The sequence below is a fragment of the Eleutherodactylus coqui genome, chromosome 7, assembly GCF_035609145.1.
Source record: "Eleutherodactylus coqui strain aEleCoq1 chromosome 7, aEleCoq1.hap1, whole genome shotgun sequence".
In the NCBI taxonomy this organism is placed as follows: Eukaryota; Metazoa; Chordata; class Amphibia; order Anura; family Eleutherodactylidae; genus Eleutherodactylus; species Eleutherodactylus coqui.
In genome coordinates this window covers 172,116,796-172,132,965 of record NC_089843.1, presented here as the reverse complement: position 1 = coordinate 172,132,965, position 16,170 = coordinate 172,116,796, and the positions used below count along the sequence as shown (strand labels likewise).

Here is a 16,170-nt window from a genome sequence, read left to right as displayed (position 1 = left end):
TTTCCTAAATTCATGCATAGAAGGTAGCAATAGTTATTGTACAATATGTGTTCTAAGTGGCTATTTTTGGTCCTTTATGTATTGTTATGTCTGAATACTATACACTTTATTGTAGACACCTGCCCTTTCACGATTGGAGCTTCCATATATGGAAATAAGACACATGACCTGCATCATACAATTAAATGAGCAAGTTTTCTTTCGATCATTTTCAGTGTGAATCCCCATTAAAAAAATTGAGTGATCCCAGCATTATAATTGGTGCTAAAGTAGCTAGGGCCAGTATACTGCCAATCTTCTGGGGTCTCCTTGCCCAATAGTGTCAATAATATGCTGAGAGTTGTATGATTGAGGGATAAATGCAGTGAAAGGGAATCCTGTGGACATTAACAATTTGTTGTCAAAAGGGGTCAATGAGTAGGATGTCAAAAATCATTCTGAAAAACAGGCAGTTCACAATCAAGCAATTTGCAGCTAAATACAATGTTGGTGCTCCAATTAACATGTCAGAATCCACAATTTGTCCTTAGTACAGATGGGCTACAACAGCAGATAACCAGTTCGATTGACATTGTTGGCCAGACTCCAGTGAGCAAAAGAGCACAAAAATTGGATCACAGGGCAAAGGAAAAACATTGCCTGGTCAGTTGAATCCAGATATGTGCTGCAACATGCCGATGGGAGTAATTTGACACAAGTAGAATTCATTGCTGTTCAGAGCATGTAATTACCTCCATCTAATTTGTGGCAACCGCAAGAAACTAACAGGTCCACATGGACCAATATTCCTGTTGAATGACTTCAATACCTAGAAGAATCTATGAGATGAACTGCTGCAGTTCTGAAAGCCAAACAACGTCTAAGGCATTACAAAATGTGTGTTTATAACAAAGTGGCCATGCAGTGCATATATGTCCCATAAGTCCAGTCCTGTTAAGGAAACCGACCAATAAAATCGGAGACAGGGCAGGGATAGACTGAACGACATGTAGAATACAGGGGATTACTAAATAGACATGTGGGACCTAATGAGTGTCAGTGATAGAAATGGGGAAGAGGCCCAAAAAATGTTCCTGATCTGCCTCAACTGAACTTACTTATTTAGCAGAACACATAACCTGAAAAAGGTGACCCCAATTCTGGAACCTTTCCTTCACTCCCTATATGTCCCTAAATGTAAAATAATGGAAAAGGAGAATGTGCGAAAAATAGACAGCTCAGAAAGCCTATCAGCTTAACTACAGAAGGGAGATATTTTTCCTGGGCTTGCAGTGCTGAATGACACTGCACATGCATCGGTACACCAGACCAGCAAATATACTTAAACTGCAACAATGCCATGGATGTCCCCCATCAAAAGTGGAGTCTTTGGACCCTTAGGACCAGGCCCTAGAAGATTTCTTCTGTGAAACATCTTAATTAGGTTTCTAGCATTAACGTGTGTTGTGGCTCCAGGCTCTTTCTTCCCGTCCATTACCAACCAATGAAAAATATATTCCAAAGAATTATGAATAGAGTACTCGGTAAGGGCAAATACTTGAGCGAGTATTGCCTTTTGCTAGTACTTGCCCGCTCGTCTCAAAAGATTCGGGTGCCGGCAGGGGGCGGGAGCTGTGGGGGAGAGCGGGGAGGAACAGGGGGGAGATCTCTCTCCCCCCCCTCCCGCCTGCTCACTCCCGCAACTCACCGCTCACCCCCGCTGGCACCCGAATCCTTTGAGATGAACGGGCAGGTACTCGCAAAAGGCAATACTCGCACGAGTATTTGCCCTTAGCGAGTATGCTCGCTCATCTCTAATTATAAACCTAATGGGAATATAATATTTCCTGTACCTCAAATTGTAATGTACCATCAGCAAAAATTGAAGGAGGAGGAACCTTATCATGAACTAATGAAACATACAGTTAGGGCCAGAAATATTTGGACAGTAACACAATTTTCGCGAGTTGGGCTCTGCATGCCACCGCATTGGATTTGAAATGAAGCCTCTACAACAGAATTCAAGTGCAGATTGTAACGTTTAATTTAAAGGGTTGAACAAAAATATCTGATAGAAAATGTAGGAATTGTACACATTTCTTTATAAACACTCCACATTTTCGGAGCTCAAAAGTAATTGGACAAATAAACATAACCCAAACAAAATATTTTTTTTTCAATATTTTGTTGCGAATCCTTTGGAGGCAATCACTGCCTTAAGTCTGGAACCCATGGACATCACCAAACGCTGGGTTTCCTCCTTCTTAATGCTTTGCCAGGCCTTTACAGCCGCAGCCTTCAGGTCTTGCTTGTTTGTGGGTCTTTCCGTCTGAAGTCTGGATTTGAGCAAGTGAAATGCATGCTCAATTGGGTTAAGATCTGGTGATTGACTTGGCCATTGCAGAATGTTCCACTTTTTTGCACTCATGAACTCCTGGGTAGCTTTGGCTGTATGCTTGGGGTCATTGTCCATCTGTACTGTGAAGCGCCGTCCGATCAACTTTGCAGCATTTGGCTGAATCTGGGCTGAAAGTATATCCCGGTATACTTCAGAATTCATCCGGCTACTCTTGTCTGCTGTTATGTCATCAATAAACACAAGTGATCCAGTGCCATTGAAAGCCATGCATGCCCATGCCATCACGTTGCCTCCACCATGTTTTACAGAGGATGTGGTGTGCCTTGGATCATGTGCCATTCCCTTTCTTCTCCAAACTTTTTTCTTCCCATCATTCTGGTACAGGTTGATCTTTGTCTCATCTGTCCATAGAATACTTTTCCAGAACTGGGCTGGCTTCTTGAGGTGTTTTTCGGCAAATTTAACTCTGGCCTGTCTATTTTTGGAATTGATGAATGGTTTGCATCTAGATGTGAACCCTTTGTATTTACTTTCATGGAGTCTTCTCTTTACTGTTGACTTAGAGACAGATACACCTACTTCCCTGAGAGTGTTCTGGACTTCAGTTGATGTTGTGAACGGGTTCTTCTTCACCAAAGAAAGTATGCGGCGATCATCCACCACCGTTGTCTTCCGTGGATGCCCAGGCCTTTTTGAGTTCCCAAGCTCACCAGTGAATTCCTTTTTTCTCAGAATGTACCCGACTGTTGATTTTGCTACTCCAAGCATGTCTGCTATCTTTCTGATGGATTTTTTCTTTTTTTTCAGCCCCAGGATGTTCTGCTTCACCTCAATTGAGAGTTCCTTTGACCGCATGTTGTCTGGTCACAGCAACAGCTTCCAAATCCAAAACCACACACCTGGAATCAACCCCAGACCTTTTAACTACTTAATTGATTACAGGTTAACGAGGGAGACGCCTTCTGAGTTAATTGCAGCCCTTAGAGTCCATTGTCCAATTACTTTTGGTCCCTTGAAAAAAAGGAGGCTATGCATTACAGAGCTATGATTCCTAAACCCTTTCTCCGATTTGGATGTGGAAACTCTCATATTGCAGCTGGGAGTGTGCACTTTCAGCCCATATTATATATATAATTGTATTTCTGAACATGTTTTTGTAAACAGCTAAAATAACAAAACTTGTGTCACTGTCCAAATATTTCTGGCCCTAACTGTATTTATAACCAAATACTTATCTTGTAACCTTAATTACAAATGTCACAATTTAAACAGAGAATGATTAATTACTTCAAAAATCCTATAGGGACCAATAACTCAGGGGCTCAATTTTAAATATGGAAGTTTTAACTTAATATTTCTAGTAGAAAGCCACACATTTTCTCCCACCAGAAATTTTGAACCTTCTTACCTCCCTCTATTGGCTGCTTTTTTACAACTGAAAACCGCTTGATTGATATTCTGAGCCTCCTTCCAAACAGTACAGAGGCGAGGAGAAAAACATTTTCTTCAGGTATGTCAGAAACTACAATGGAAAATTAACCAGTTCAGGAGTGAAACCTATGATTGCAAAAAAAATTGCAAAGTACCTGTTGAATCAAAAGAATGGTTGATTAGCACAAATTCAAGACAAAGACAGGAAGGAAAACTAATCCCTGCTAGTTATCAGACACAACATAATGCAAGTATTGCTCTAAACTTTGATTTAATCTTTCCACTTGTACATTAGTTTCTGGATAATATGAGGAAGAAAATCACAACTGCATATCAAGATGTACACAAAAAGATTGCTAAAATTTAGATACAAACTGAGCCCCTCCACTGCAGATTATGCTTACTGCTATATCATGCATTTAACTATATTAGCAATGAACAATTTGGCTAAATTCTTTGCTTTGGGAAGACCGGGTAAAGCCGTGAGATGACAGATCTTGCTAAACCAGTCAACTACCCAAACAACTGCATTTCCCTCAGAACAAGGAAGATCCATAATAAATTCTCTGGCTCTAAGTGTCCTGTGGCTCAATGCATTTCTTAAGTAACACACTAGCATGCTGCCAGCTATCATGGAGGTCTGGCGTCCTTTACATTGAATGCCGTTATATTGTTATTTTTATCACGTCTGATGATAAGTCTGATTACCTGATTTTAGCCACGGGTTATTTAAAACCAGGTTAATATAGATAATATTCCAAGCTAGTATGAGTCTGGCTGATGGAGTAACAGGCTTTAAAACTCACCTTAGGGAGCAGAACTAAAGTGATGACTTATCTTATTAGTCAGCTATGCCTCAATGCTTCGACAGGCTATTCACTTAGCTAGTGTATTATACTCTTTTTTTCTGGAACCTCATATTTGCTGGGGAGGATCTTTTTGTGCATGGCAGCTAGTATATCTGGCTATGCATCAGTTTTCATACTAATATTTGTTTCATTGGGACAAATAGAATCCGTTGTGGCATTTGTGGAGTGGTTGTCAACTTCATCTTTCTACTCCTATATTTAATTTTCACAATTGTCCTTGTAATCACTAATAAAGCCTTTTTGAAGACTTTTAAAATAGGTCCATTTCTCTTTATGTCTTAAGGTTTTTGATTATCTTTTTTGTGGCTGCCTATTCATATAACCAATGAAAGGTAAAATTTAGGATTCTATTTTGTGATGTAAATAGACATGTTTCATTTGTTTAGTATTTTTGCCGTTCTTTTGCCATGTCAAATGTAATGTTAAAAATACAGGCTTTCTATAAGGGCTCATTCAGACTAGCACTATTTTCGCGCTGCAAGCTTACACACAACACGCTTCTAACAGAAACCCATAAGTTCCTATAGAAGTGTTCACATGAGAATATGTTAGGCACGCTTAATCAGCGCACCTAACAAAAGATAGAGCATGCGAGTGCAAAGTCACATGTTGGCTCTGATTGGACATGTCCTATCTTTGCTCTGTGCTTTCTACAGGCTCCTAGCCTTGAAAGCACGCAGCACGCACTTTGGATCGTGTGAACGGGCTACTTCGCATAGCTTGAAGTAGCCCATTCACACGATCTTTACAGCACTATAGCTGTAGTGAGTGAAAACAGTGCTCGTCTGAATGAGGCCTTGAATAGAAATGTTCAACATTTCATAGAAACCAAAGTATTATTGAAGAAGCCCAAACATTTGCATTTTTTAGTATAAGTTACAAATGTTCTAGTCACCCTCTATACTGTTTATAGTGTCAGTATAATAAAATAATTTCTGAAATATTGCAGTTTTCACATTCTCCATTGAGCCCTCATGTTCTGACACTTTTTGTTTTATCAATACCTGTTTTAAGTGGTTATCTAATTTTAATCAGAGGATTGAATTATGATGAAAGGTATCACCTCTATTATTATGCTGGAGGCAGATAACATAGGATCACACTATTAATAAATAAGGAAGAAAATGAAAATAGATTAGAAGAAAATAATGTGCTTCATTTTATATTTTATAATTAGTAGAAACCACATAAGGTGATACATTCCCTTTAATGTGGTAAATCATGCACACAATCATATTTCAGGGACTTCTGTAATTACTGTTACAGTGCAGAAGGAACAGATGAATAGAAACGCAGGCTATGCTATTGTTCTGTAATCGAAAAAAAAATGAAATTACAAAGAAACTTTCTATTAGCGCTGTGATTTATTTTTTTCTGTACTTCTGTACTTTTTCTGACTTTTTAAAAGTGGCACAGATGAAGAGTAAAAAGGGAAGCAGGAAAAAATACAGGTATGTGTGTAATCTCTTTCTGTGGTGTGTTACAATAAGCTCCTCAAAACACATTATTTAGTAGGTTCTATTACGTTTTGACCTAAGCTGTGCAAAAAAAGTTGTAAATGTTGATGCAGAAAAACTGACTGTTCTTGTCAATTGCTAAATATAAATATGTGACAGCTGAGTGCTGCCTGTAATTGGCTGAGCACTGTGACCAATCACAGGTAGCGCTAAGCTATCATTCAATGAATGGCTGAGCTTTGTATGTGATTGGCTGAGCGCTCAGCCAATTAGACACAGCCCTTTTAGGGGCTGAAAGGACTTCAGTACAGTGTCGAGGAGATAAGTATCAGGACGCGCCAAGCCCAGACAGCGCCGGAGAGGTGAGTATATATTTTTTTACATTTTTTACACAAGTTAGGGATGATTTTCAGGGAAGGGCTTATATTTCAAGCCCTTTCTTGAAAATCACTGCAGGGGTAGGGGATGCCTGCATCCCATTGCTTTTATTTGGGCCGGCTGCTGTAGCGCTGGACCCATTGGAAGCAATGGGCACGGATCTTCAGTCCCGCGTATTTTGCACATCGGTGCAGCACACTTGTTTGCGCAGCATGGGTGCGTCAAAATACACACTCGTCTGACCGAGGCCTAAGGTTGTGGGGATTCTGGTACTGAGAGCCACAGAGATTTGTTTATTGGGACTTATGGACACCAAACAATGGCAACACCATGTATGGATTTTATTATGTAAAATGCTTTTTTCTGGCATGCAAAGTGATGGTGATGAAATGGATAGACACATGACCTCCAACTATGACCCAATAGAGAGATATGGTTAACAATATCATTACCTATGAAAAAATTATCTTTGAAAATAGCATCCTGAAAAATTTCACAAGGTTTGGGATATATGATGGAATTCTTCTACTATGATTTTTACACAAAAACATTTTCAATTCCACAACAGACCGACGGCACAGTTATGTTTGGTAGGAATAGTGATTACAGTAATATAGCTCTTATCACCCTCCTGTGTATTCTGAATTCCCTGTGATTTATCGACATGTGTGGTTGAAACTCTTCAACTGTAAACAGTAATTAATCAACCAAATTTTCATTGCTCTATAAATATTTATTTTATTCAATGTATGAAGCTAACTATTGATACTATAATTGTTTGAGTCCATTCGTCATTATTCTTCAATAAAATGAGTTGCAAAAGAAAACTGCAGGTAAGGTTTGCCAGTTCTGATAAATGTGGAACACTGTATGCATGAATAACCGTATTGCTGTTGTATACACAAATATTGCATTTACAGGGAGAGTTACAATTTTACAATTACAAAATTATTTGCAGCTTTAGGACTGCAGAACATTGACTGATCTACTCAGCTATCTATCTATTTCATATCTATCTATCTACCAGTATCTATCTATCTATCTATCTCATATCTATCTCCTCTATTTATCTATCTATCTATCTATCTATCTATCTATCTATCTATCTATCTATCTATCTATCTATCTATCTATCTATCTATCTCATATCTATCTACCTATCTATCTATCTATTTATCTATCTCATATCTATCTCCTCTATCTAACTATCTATCTATCTATCTATCTATCTATCTATCTATCTATCTATCTATCTATTTCATATCTATCTCCTCTATTTATTTATCTATCCATCCATCCATCCATCCATCCATCCATCTATCTATCTATCTATCTATCTATCTATCTATCTATCTATCTATCTATCTATCTATCTATCTACTAAGGTCATGTCCTTTTGCTCTATGGATATAGCGGGATCTTTATTTTTAAAGAGGCACCCTTTGTGAGTGCTTAAATCCCGACTGGGGACTTCTCAAAATTCGTTGTACGCTGCGCATGTGCGGAGGTCGGAGTTTCCTCCGAGCTTGCGCAAGGCACTGTAACTCAGGGGACTTCCTTGTGAAGCGGCGCTGCGCATGCGCGGGACATTAATGCTCTCGCGAGTATTACGGGGTTGGTTCCCGCTGCTGTGCATTGCAGGGCACATACTGTTGATGCGACCGTGTCGCGTCGCCACTCGTGACAACCTATTGGAAAGGTAACTGCTCATATGTGAACGCCTCCTCATGAATTGCTGCCAGCTGCTCCTCCACCTGGTGCTCTCTCTAGCGGTCCTATGACATGTATATATTTTGGGGTGTGTTCTCATGCTCTATTTTAATTGACGTTTGCTTTTCTATATATGTATAGAATCTGTTCAGTATGGTATTAGCCTGACAAAGGCTGCTGTGTCGGCCGAAACATCGCGTTCTGCCATCTGCCATCTCAGATCTATCTATCTATCTCATATCTATGCATCTATCTATCTATCTATCTCACTATCTATCTATCTCATATCTATCTATCTATCTCATATCTATCTATCTATCTATCTATCTATCTATCTATCTATCTATCTCACTATCTATCTATCTCATATCTATCTCACTATCTATCTATCTGTCTATCCCATATCTATCTCACTATCTATCTCACTATCTATCTATCTAGTGTACAAATTACAGCAATATGTAATGAAATCCAATGTATGTTGACAATGGCTTCCTTTGTCCATCTCCCTACAATTCAGAAGTCTCTCCAAGCTCTGTAAAGGGAATGTGTCACCTACTTTTAGTCCTGTTAGCTAAGCGTATGGGCTGAAAGTAGGCAACCCACTGGCATGTAAGTGTCGTTCCAAATTCTGTCAGCACTGGAAGCCGCCGCTACAGAGCATTGAGCAGCATGTTAATTGGTGTAGCTGTTCTAATTTTACAATGGGTAAACTACTTAGCAGAGCCACTCAATGCACTGTAGCGGCGGCTTGATTTTTAGGGCTAAGGGTGGATTCACATGAGTGTATTTATGTGCGTACAATTGTGCGCACAAAAACACGCAACTATTAGAACCATTGGTTCCCTATGGTGTGTTTACATGTCCGGGTTTTACAGGCGTGCAAACGCATGTACCTGCAAAACATAGGACATGCGTGCACCATAGTTTTGTGGTGCACATCAATATTCCCCAGCAGGGAGTCCCTTTGTCACTGAACTCTGTGACAGCACTGTCACAGTGTTCAATGACATGGGGACTCCGCGTGGGGAGTAAAGAGTCCCCTGTCACAGCTGTGGCAGAGAATTTGCGATGTTCTCCCCTTTCAATGGGACCGGCACTTCTGCAGTCCCATTGAAAGTAATGGGCTGCTGGCAACCGCTGCAGGGATTTTGGGGGAAGGGCTTTAAATATAAGCCCTTTCCTGATATTGATCCCTAGAATGTGTTAAAAATTTTAAAAAATTATACTCCCCGCCTGCTGAAAGAGCTTCAGAGCAGTGCAGGAAGAAGACAGGCTGGACTCACCTGAGCCCCGCAGCTGAGTAGAGGTAAGTATAATTTTTTTTATATTTATATTTATATGTATATTTTTTTTTTTTACACAAACAGGGATAATTTTTAGGGAAGGGCTTATATTTAAAGCTCTTTCCCGAAAATAACTGCAGGGGTTGCCGGCATGCCATTGCTTTCAATGGGGCCGCCAGCAGCAGCCGCAGCCCCATTGAAGGCAATGGGCACGGACCTACACTCATGCATGTTTGTGCATGTACGTGGGTGCACGTTTTTGTGTGCACCTATGTAAAGCACACGCACACGCTCGTCTGAATGTACCCTAAAAGTAGGAGACAGAGTCAATAGATAGCTTATCAATAATTTATTATAGACTAATTTATATCTATATGCTTTTCCTAATATTGCATCGCAGAAGGTACGATTTCAATGTTTTGTAATATATCGTCTATCTTTTCGGCATCATGCAAGAATATTTTTGAATGATCAATTTCCCTCAATTGATTGGAAATAGCTAATAGTTTTTTTTCGTTTAGTAACTGTAAACGTAGCATGTGAACAGAAATTATTAAAAAGCCAAAAAGCAATAAAATGAGAACAGCAGCAATTATTTTACCAAAATGCTTGTAATTTTTTATTTTTTTTACAAAGGATAAAAGCCTAGTTTGCTTCAAGCGTTGCATATTTTATTAGTTTCTTGTTGTTTTAAGTATTGTAATGAACACTTTTACTATCACAATTGAGAACATTGTATAATATATTCTGCATTGTTCTTTGCTTTCAGTTGAAGGTCATTCACTTTTAAGCAAATACATTGTGCAGTATTTTTGCCACTTCCATTTCTGAAATTGTGTGATAGCAGCATTGTCCAACTTAATTATATGGAGATATAAGTCAGCAAAAGGTAAACCTTTTTACTGAACTAATTTTATAAATGACTTCATCCATGACTTTATTTACCATGAAGTCATAAGCTTGTACACATTTCCTTAGGAAAGGCTCAGCAGCTCTATTTCTTATTTTAACATCAATATCCTTGAGATTCAGTGAAGTTATATGTGGGCATATGAAAACAAACAAACGAAAGAAAATAGCTAGCAGTGTATTATTAAAGGAGTTTTATGCTTTGGACCAGGGGCGGACTGGAAACCCAAAGTGGTCCTGGAAAAAATTACAAAGTGTCCCCATGTTGTAGGCCTAAATCAGCAGCAAAGAGGGGCAAACAGAAGTAGGCAGAAATCACCAAACTGGCAGACACAGTCATGAAGGTGGCAGAAGGGGAGAAGCCTTGGGGGTGTACATAGCTTGCTGCAGCAAGCTATACTTTAAAAGGCCACCTATTTTTTAACCTGATAAGCCTCCATGAAGTAAATTAACATCATAGACTGGCTTGTCTTAAGCCTGTATAACAGACATTTATATCACGGGTGCTGCCCCCATATAATCACCACCAGAGCCCTGTGTTGACTTACAGCTGGACTGTCCATATAATGGACAGGATCACAGAGAACTCTGATCCCTATCATTTAATCCCTAAATGCTGAAATAACTAATAGCTATGACATTTATGTGGTTAGACTGAAGGAGGGAGCTCCTTCTGTGCCCATCGCCCCCCTGCAAATGCAATCATTGGATGCCGATGGATCTTGGCAGCTAGAGGCCCAGAAAAGGCCTGCAGAAATGCCACAGCTGTTTGCCTATTGGGATTGATAATGTAAGATGGGTCTTCACATTGCCTGTGGGTTTCCAAATCAGTTGATTCCTCTGGACAGGGATCATATAGGCCGACCCATGGGGGAGAGAAAAGCACAACACAGAAAAGTTTATACGGTTTGAAGATGTTCCTACTCTCAATCATTTAAACTGAGAAAATGTTTCTTCATAATGGTTCTGACGTAAGTCCATAACATCCATACTAATGCCTTACACCTATTTGCTTGTAGCCAATCACACAATTTGTCATAATTTGTACTTACTTGAAAAATCACAATAAAACAGCACAAAACTGTGTGTCAATTAGAAGAATTGTTTTCCTATAATGTGTTCACATGTCCATGTTTTACAGGAGTGCAAACATACGCACCTGCAAAAGACAGGACATGCGTGCACAATAGGTCCATGCTGCGCATCACAGTGTTCAGTGATGATGGCACTCCCCACGGGGAGTAAAGAATCCCATGCCACAGCAGTCACAACTGTGACAGCTGTGGCAGAGTATCGATATGTTCAGCCATTGCTTTCAGTTGGGCCCCAGCTGCTGCTAGCAACCTCTGCAGTGATTTTAAATATAAGCCCTTCCTAGAAAATCATCCCTAGGATGTGTAAAAAATAAAAAAATATATATACTCACCTCTGCGCCGCTGCCAGGGCTCAGGTGCTTCCAGACACTTGTCTCCCTGCACTGCTCTGAAGCTCTTTCAGCAGGTGGGGATTTTACATCCCTGCCTGCTGAAAGGGCTGCATCTGATTGGCTGAGCCCTATGATGGCTGAGCACTGCCTGTGATTGGCTGAGCGCTCAGACAATCAAAAGCAGCCCTTTCAGCAAGCGAGGATTTTAAATCCCTGCCTGCTGAAAGAAGTTAAAGGGGTTGTCTCACGCTGAAACGTTTTTTTTTTTATTCAATAGGCCCCCCGTTCGGCGCGAGACAAACCCAAGGGATGGGTTAAAAAAAAAAGTTTATTACTTACCCGAATCCCCGCGATGCGGCGACTTCTTTCTTCCTTTACCAAGATGGCCGCCGGGATCTTTACCCACGATGCACCGCGGGTCTTCTCCCATGGTGCACCGTGGGCTCTGTGCGGTCCATTGCCGATTCCAGCCTCCTGATTGGCTAGAATCGGCACACGTGACGGGGCAGAGCTATGAGGACCAGCTCTCCGGCACGAGCGGCCCCATTCACCAGGGAGAAGACCGGACTGCGCAAGCGCATCAAAAAACGCCAGAAGACAGCGAATTTAGACGGATCCATGGTGATGGGGACGCTAGCAACGGAGCAGGTAAGTGAATAACTTCTGTATGGCTCATAATTAATGCACGATGTATATTACAAAGTGCATTAATATGGCCATACAGAAGTGCTGAACCCCACTTGATTTCATGAGACAACCCCTTTAACCCCTTAATGACATGGCCTATTTTGGCGTTGAGGACCAAGCGATTTTTTGGTATTTTTCCATCTCCATTTTTCAAAAGCCATAACTTTTTTATTTTTCCGTGGACGCGGCCGTGTAAGGGCTTGTTTTTTGCGTGGCGATCTGTAGTTTTTATCGGTGCCACTTTTGGGTATATAGACAATATCGTAAATTTTTTTTTTTTTTTTTTTAATGATAACAGGGAGAGAAAACGCATCAATTCTGCCATAGATTTTTTTTTTTTTTTACAGCGTTAATCATGCAGCATAAATGACACACTAAAATTTTTCTGCGGGTCGGTACGGTAACAACGATACCAAAATTGTTATATTTTTTTTAGGTTTTTACACTTTTTTGCAATAAAACCCCCTTTTTTTGGAAATCTTTTTTTTTTCTCTATAGCTGCATTCAAAGTCCTGTAACTTTTTTATTTTTCTATGTACGGAGCTCTATGAGGGCTTATTTTTTGCGAGACGAGCTGTAGTTTTTATTGGTACCATTTTGGGAAATGTATGGCTTTTTTGATCACTTTTATTGCATTTTTTGTGAGGCAAAATGCTAAATATTAGCATTTTGCCTCTGTTTTTTAGCGTTTTTTTTTACGCTTTTTGTCGTACAAAATAAAAAGCGTGTTCAACTTTTTGTACACGTCGTTACGGACGCGTCAATACCCAATATGTGGGGTTTTAGTTTTTTTTCCCTTTTTTTATGCTAATATTAGAAAAAGCATAAAAAAGGGGTTTTTTACATTTTTTTTTTTACATTTTTATTTTTTTTACACTTTTCTTTTCTTTTTTTTAATACTATTTGAGTCCCTCTGAGGGACTTACATCACTGTGCCTATGATCGCTGTCATAAGGCATGGCAGAGCTACTGCTCTGCCATGCCTTATCGCTTGTACAGCGATAATAGGCACAGGCAATACAGGACGCCAGTGTCTGGCGTCCTGTTGCCATGGTGACAGGCCGGGCTCTCGCGATAACATCGCGAGTTCCGGCCGGAGACACACAGGGATCGCGATCCCTCTGTGAACTCTTTCCCTGCCGCGATCTACTTAGATCGCGGCAGGGAAGGGGTTAACAGCGGCGGGCGCATCTCCGATGCCCCCCCGCTGTTGGAGCGGGACGCCGGCTGTGACTGACAGCCGGCTCCCGCTGCGGGATAGCGCGGGATCACATGTGATCCCGTGCTATCTCCAGGACGTACCAGGTACGTCATGTTGCGGGAAGTACCAGGCTGCCATGACGTACCAGGTACGTCCAGGAGCGGGAAGGGGTTAATTACAGTGCCGGAGACCAAGCGGCTAGACGAGCCTGAGCCCCGACAGCAACAGAGAGATAAATATATATTTTTTTATTTTTCAGGGAAGGGCTTATATTTAAAGCCCTTCCGCAAAAATCACTGCAGGAGGCTGCCGGCATCCTATGGCTTTTAATGGGGCTGCTGGCAGCGGTGGGGGCCCCATTTACGGCAATAGGCACGCAACTTCATTCCCGCGTGTTTTCGCGCATGCATGCATGTGAGGATTTTTGAGCACACATGCACGTGCAAAACAACGCTCATGGGAATGAGGCCCAACTGTTTTGATGAAATGCAGTGAAATAGAAAAAAAACCTTATATTTACCTGTGTCACTCATCCTGGTCCTGGCCACTGCAGTCCATGCCTGCACTGTTCATAATTCTACCTGCAAGTTAGTGAATTAAGGTCAATAAGTTTTTTTATTGTTATTTCAATGTATTTCACCAAGTAGAATTGAAAACAATTTCTGCACCTCTACCGGCCCAATGACTTGAATGGCAAATCTGCCCCTGCTTTGGGCAATCTTTTTTTTATAAGGACTCCGCAACAATAATCTGGGGGGCCTACTGCTGGGACCTCCAGACATCAATTGTAATATGTAGAAGACCCTAGTATCAAGTGTGCAACCCTTTTGCAATATCGCCACACGAGTAAAAAAAAACCTCATATAATGCTCATTTAAAGCAAACTATCAATGTAGTGAATGTCTGTGCTGGATCCTTTAGATCAAGAAACCCTAGACACTGGTTTGCTTGTTCTTAACACATACAGTATAGTCAATTGACAACTATGTGGAGAAAAAGTAGTTAGGCACCAACAGAACTCAATAATGCAGGCCAAAGAACTCCCTTCTCTTAAACATTGTGGCATGTACTTGTGATATGCTATCAATGATTCAATATATTTAACGAGCCATCCACTTTAAGGGAAATCCTCATTGAGTGACCTTCAAATATTTCCCTATAACATGTATGCAGATAATATTAATGTGGGTTCATGAACCATTTTTAAAGGTAAATACATTATGGTGGTCCATCCCCAATTGAATGAAAATGGAAGTGGGAGAATTGTTTTAGCTGTTTTAATCTAGAAAAGCTGTGCTTACACATAATCGAGTTCAGTATGTTTATAAAAAATCATTGATCTGAAACTGCTAATTAGAGGTAAAGTTTGACAGATATTTCCATCATCTATATATACTGCATGTGGTATGATGAATGCAAAGTTAAAGAAAAACATCTACAGTATGTATAATAAATAAAAGCCTTATCATTAGGCACCGACGGCTGGTGATTATTCCCTCTGTTACTGCAGAATGTGTATGTCATGCTACTTCTCCTAACTATAGATATGACTGAATACTTGATGCATTGATTATGTAACATCACATTTGTCACAAATATTAATAGTAAGCCATACTGGGGAAGAACTGTGCTAACTAACTGCCTTTCAGCAGAAATCTCCAAACTGCAGCCTTCCAGCAGTTGTAAAACAATAACTCCCAGCATAGGTAATAGTTAAATATAGTTCAAAAGGATTAACTATAGCAGAAATGTCACTTTAATTCTACCTCTTAGGTCGGACTCAGATGGCCGTAATTCGCAATGTGCCGGTAATCGTAATTCACTTTCTTGTCATGTGTATGCACGCATATTATGTGTTAGGATAGAACATATTACAACATTTTACAAAAATATTTTGCCCATTTCGCCAGAACAGCAACATGAGAGCCTATGGCAGATTAGTACAGCGTATTATGCGCGCAAAACCTGCATGCGTAATACGTTGCGACCATACACTCATATGAACCCAGCCTATATTGTTTAGCAGCAATATAGGGGCATGTCAGCAGGTGATAATAAACATAGCAAAGGTAAATATTTTTGTTCCAACTGAATGAAGGGGTATGGTATAGTACTTGGAACTAAAGGCATAAACACATGGGTGCATGAGTGTTAGTCCACATTAACGGGGTTCTTTTTTCTTCTCGGGCCATTTAAACTCTGCACCATAGCGCATGAGTTTGAATAAAACTACTATTAATTAGTAGCTTCGTATGGCCTTCTGAAACCGCCCTAAGCTTCTGCTGCTGCAGATTTCTGCTTCATAGTCTGCATATATACATGCAGATTTTGGTACAGAATTTCCTGTATTCCGAGGGCTTAAACAGACGAATGTGTAAAGCTCCTAGATGGTGAGTGAGCAGACTCAAATGGCTATGCACGCTCTGCTGGGTAATATGCAAATAAAGGAGATGGAATAAAAGCTCTATAGTGCCACCT

At 40.3% G+C, this 16,170-nt stretch overlaps 1 long non-coding RNA gene across 1 annotated transcript in view; it reads right to left on the bottom strand.

Annotated features, from left to right (window-relative positions):
* LOC136573625 (uncharacterized) overlaps positions 1-14,255 on the bottom strand; it is a 56,586-nt gene extending 42,331 nt beyond the window's left edge. Inside the window, exons 1-2 of the long non-coding RNA XR_010785899.1 lie at positions 14,213-14,255; positions 3,747-3,860 (exon numbers count right to left, since the gene is read on the bottom strand). This is a non-coding gene — a long non-coding RNA (uncharacterized lncRNA). The remainder of the gene's footprint in view (positions 1-3,746; positions 3,861-14,212) is intronic.
* Positions 14,256-16,170: the final 1,915 nt, after the last annotated feature.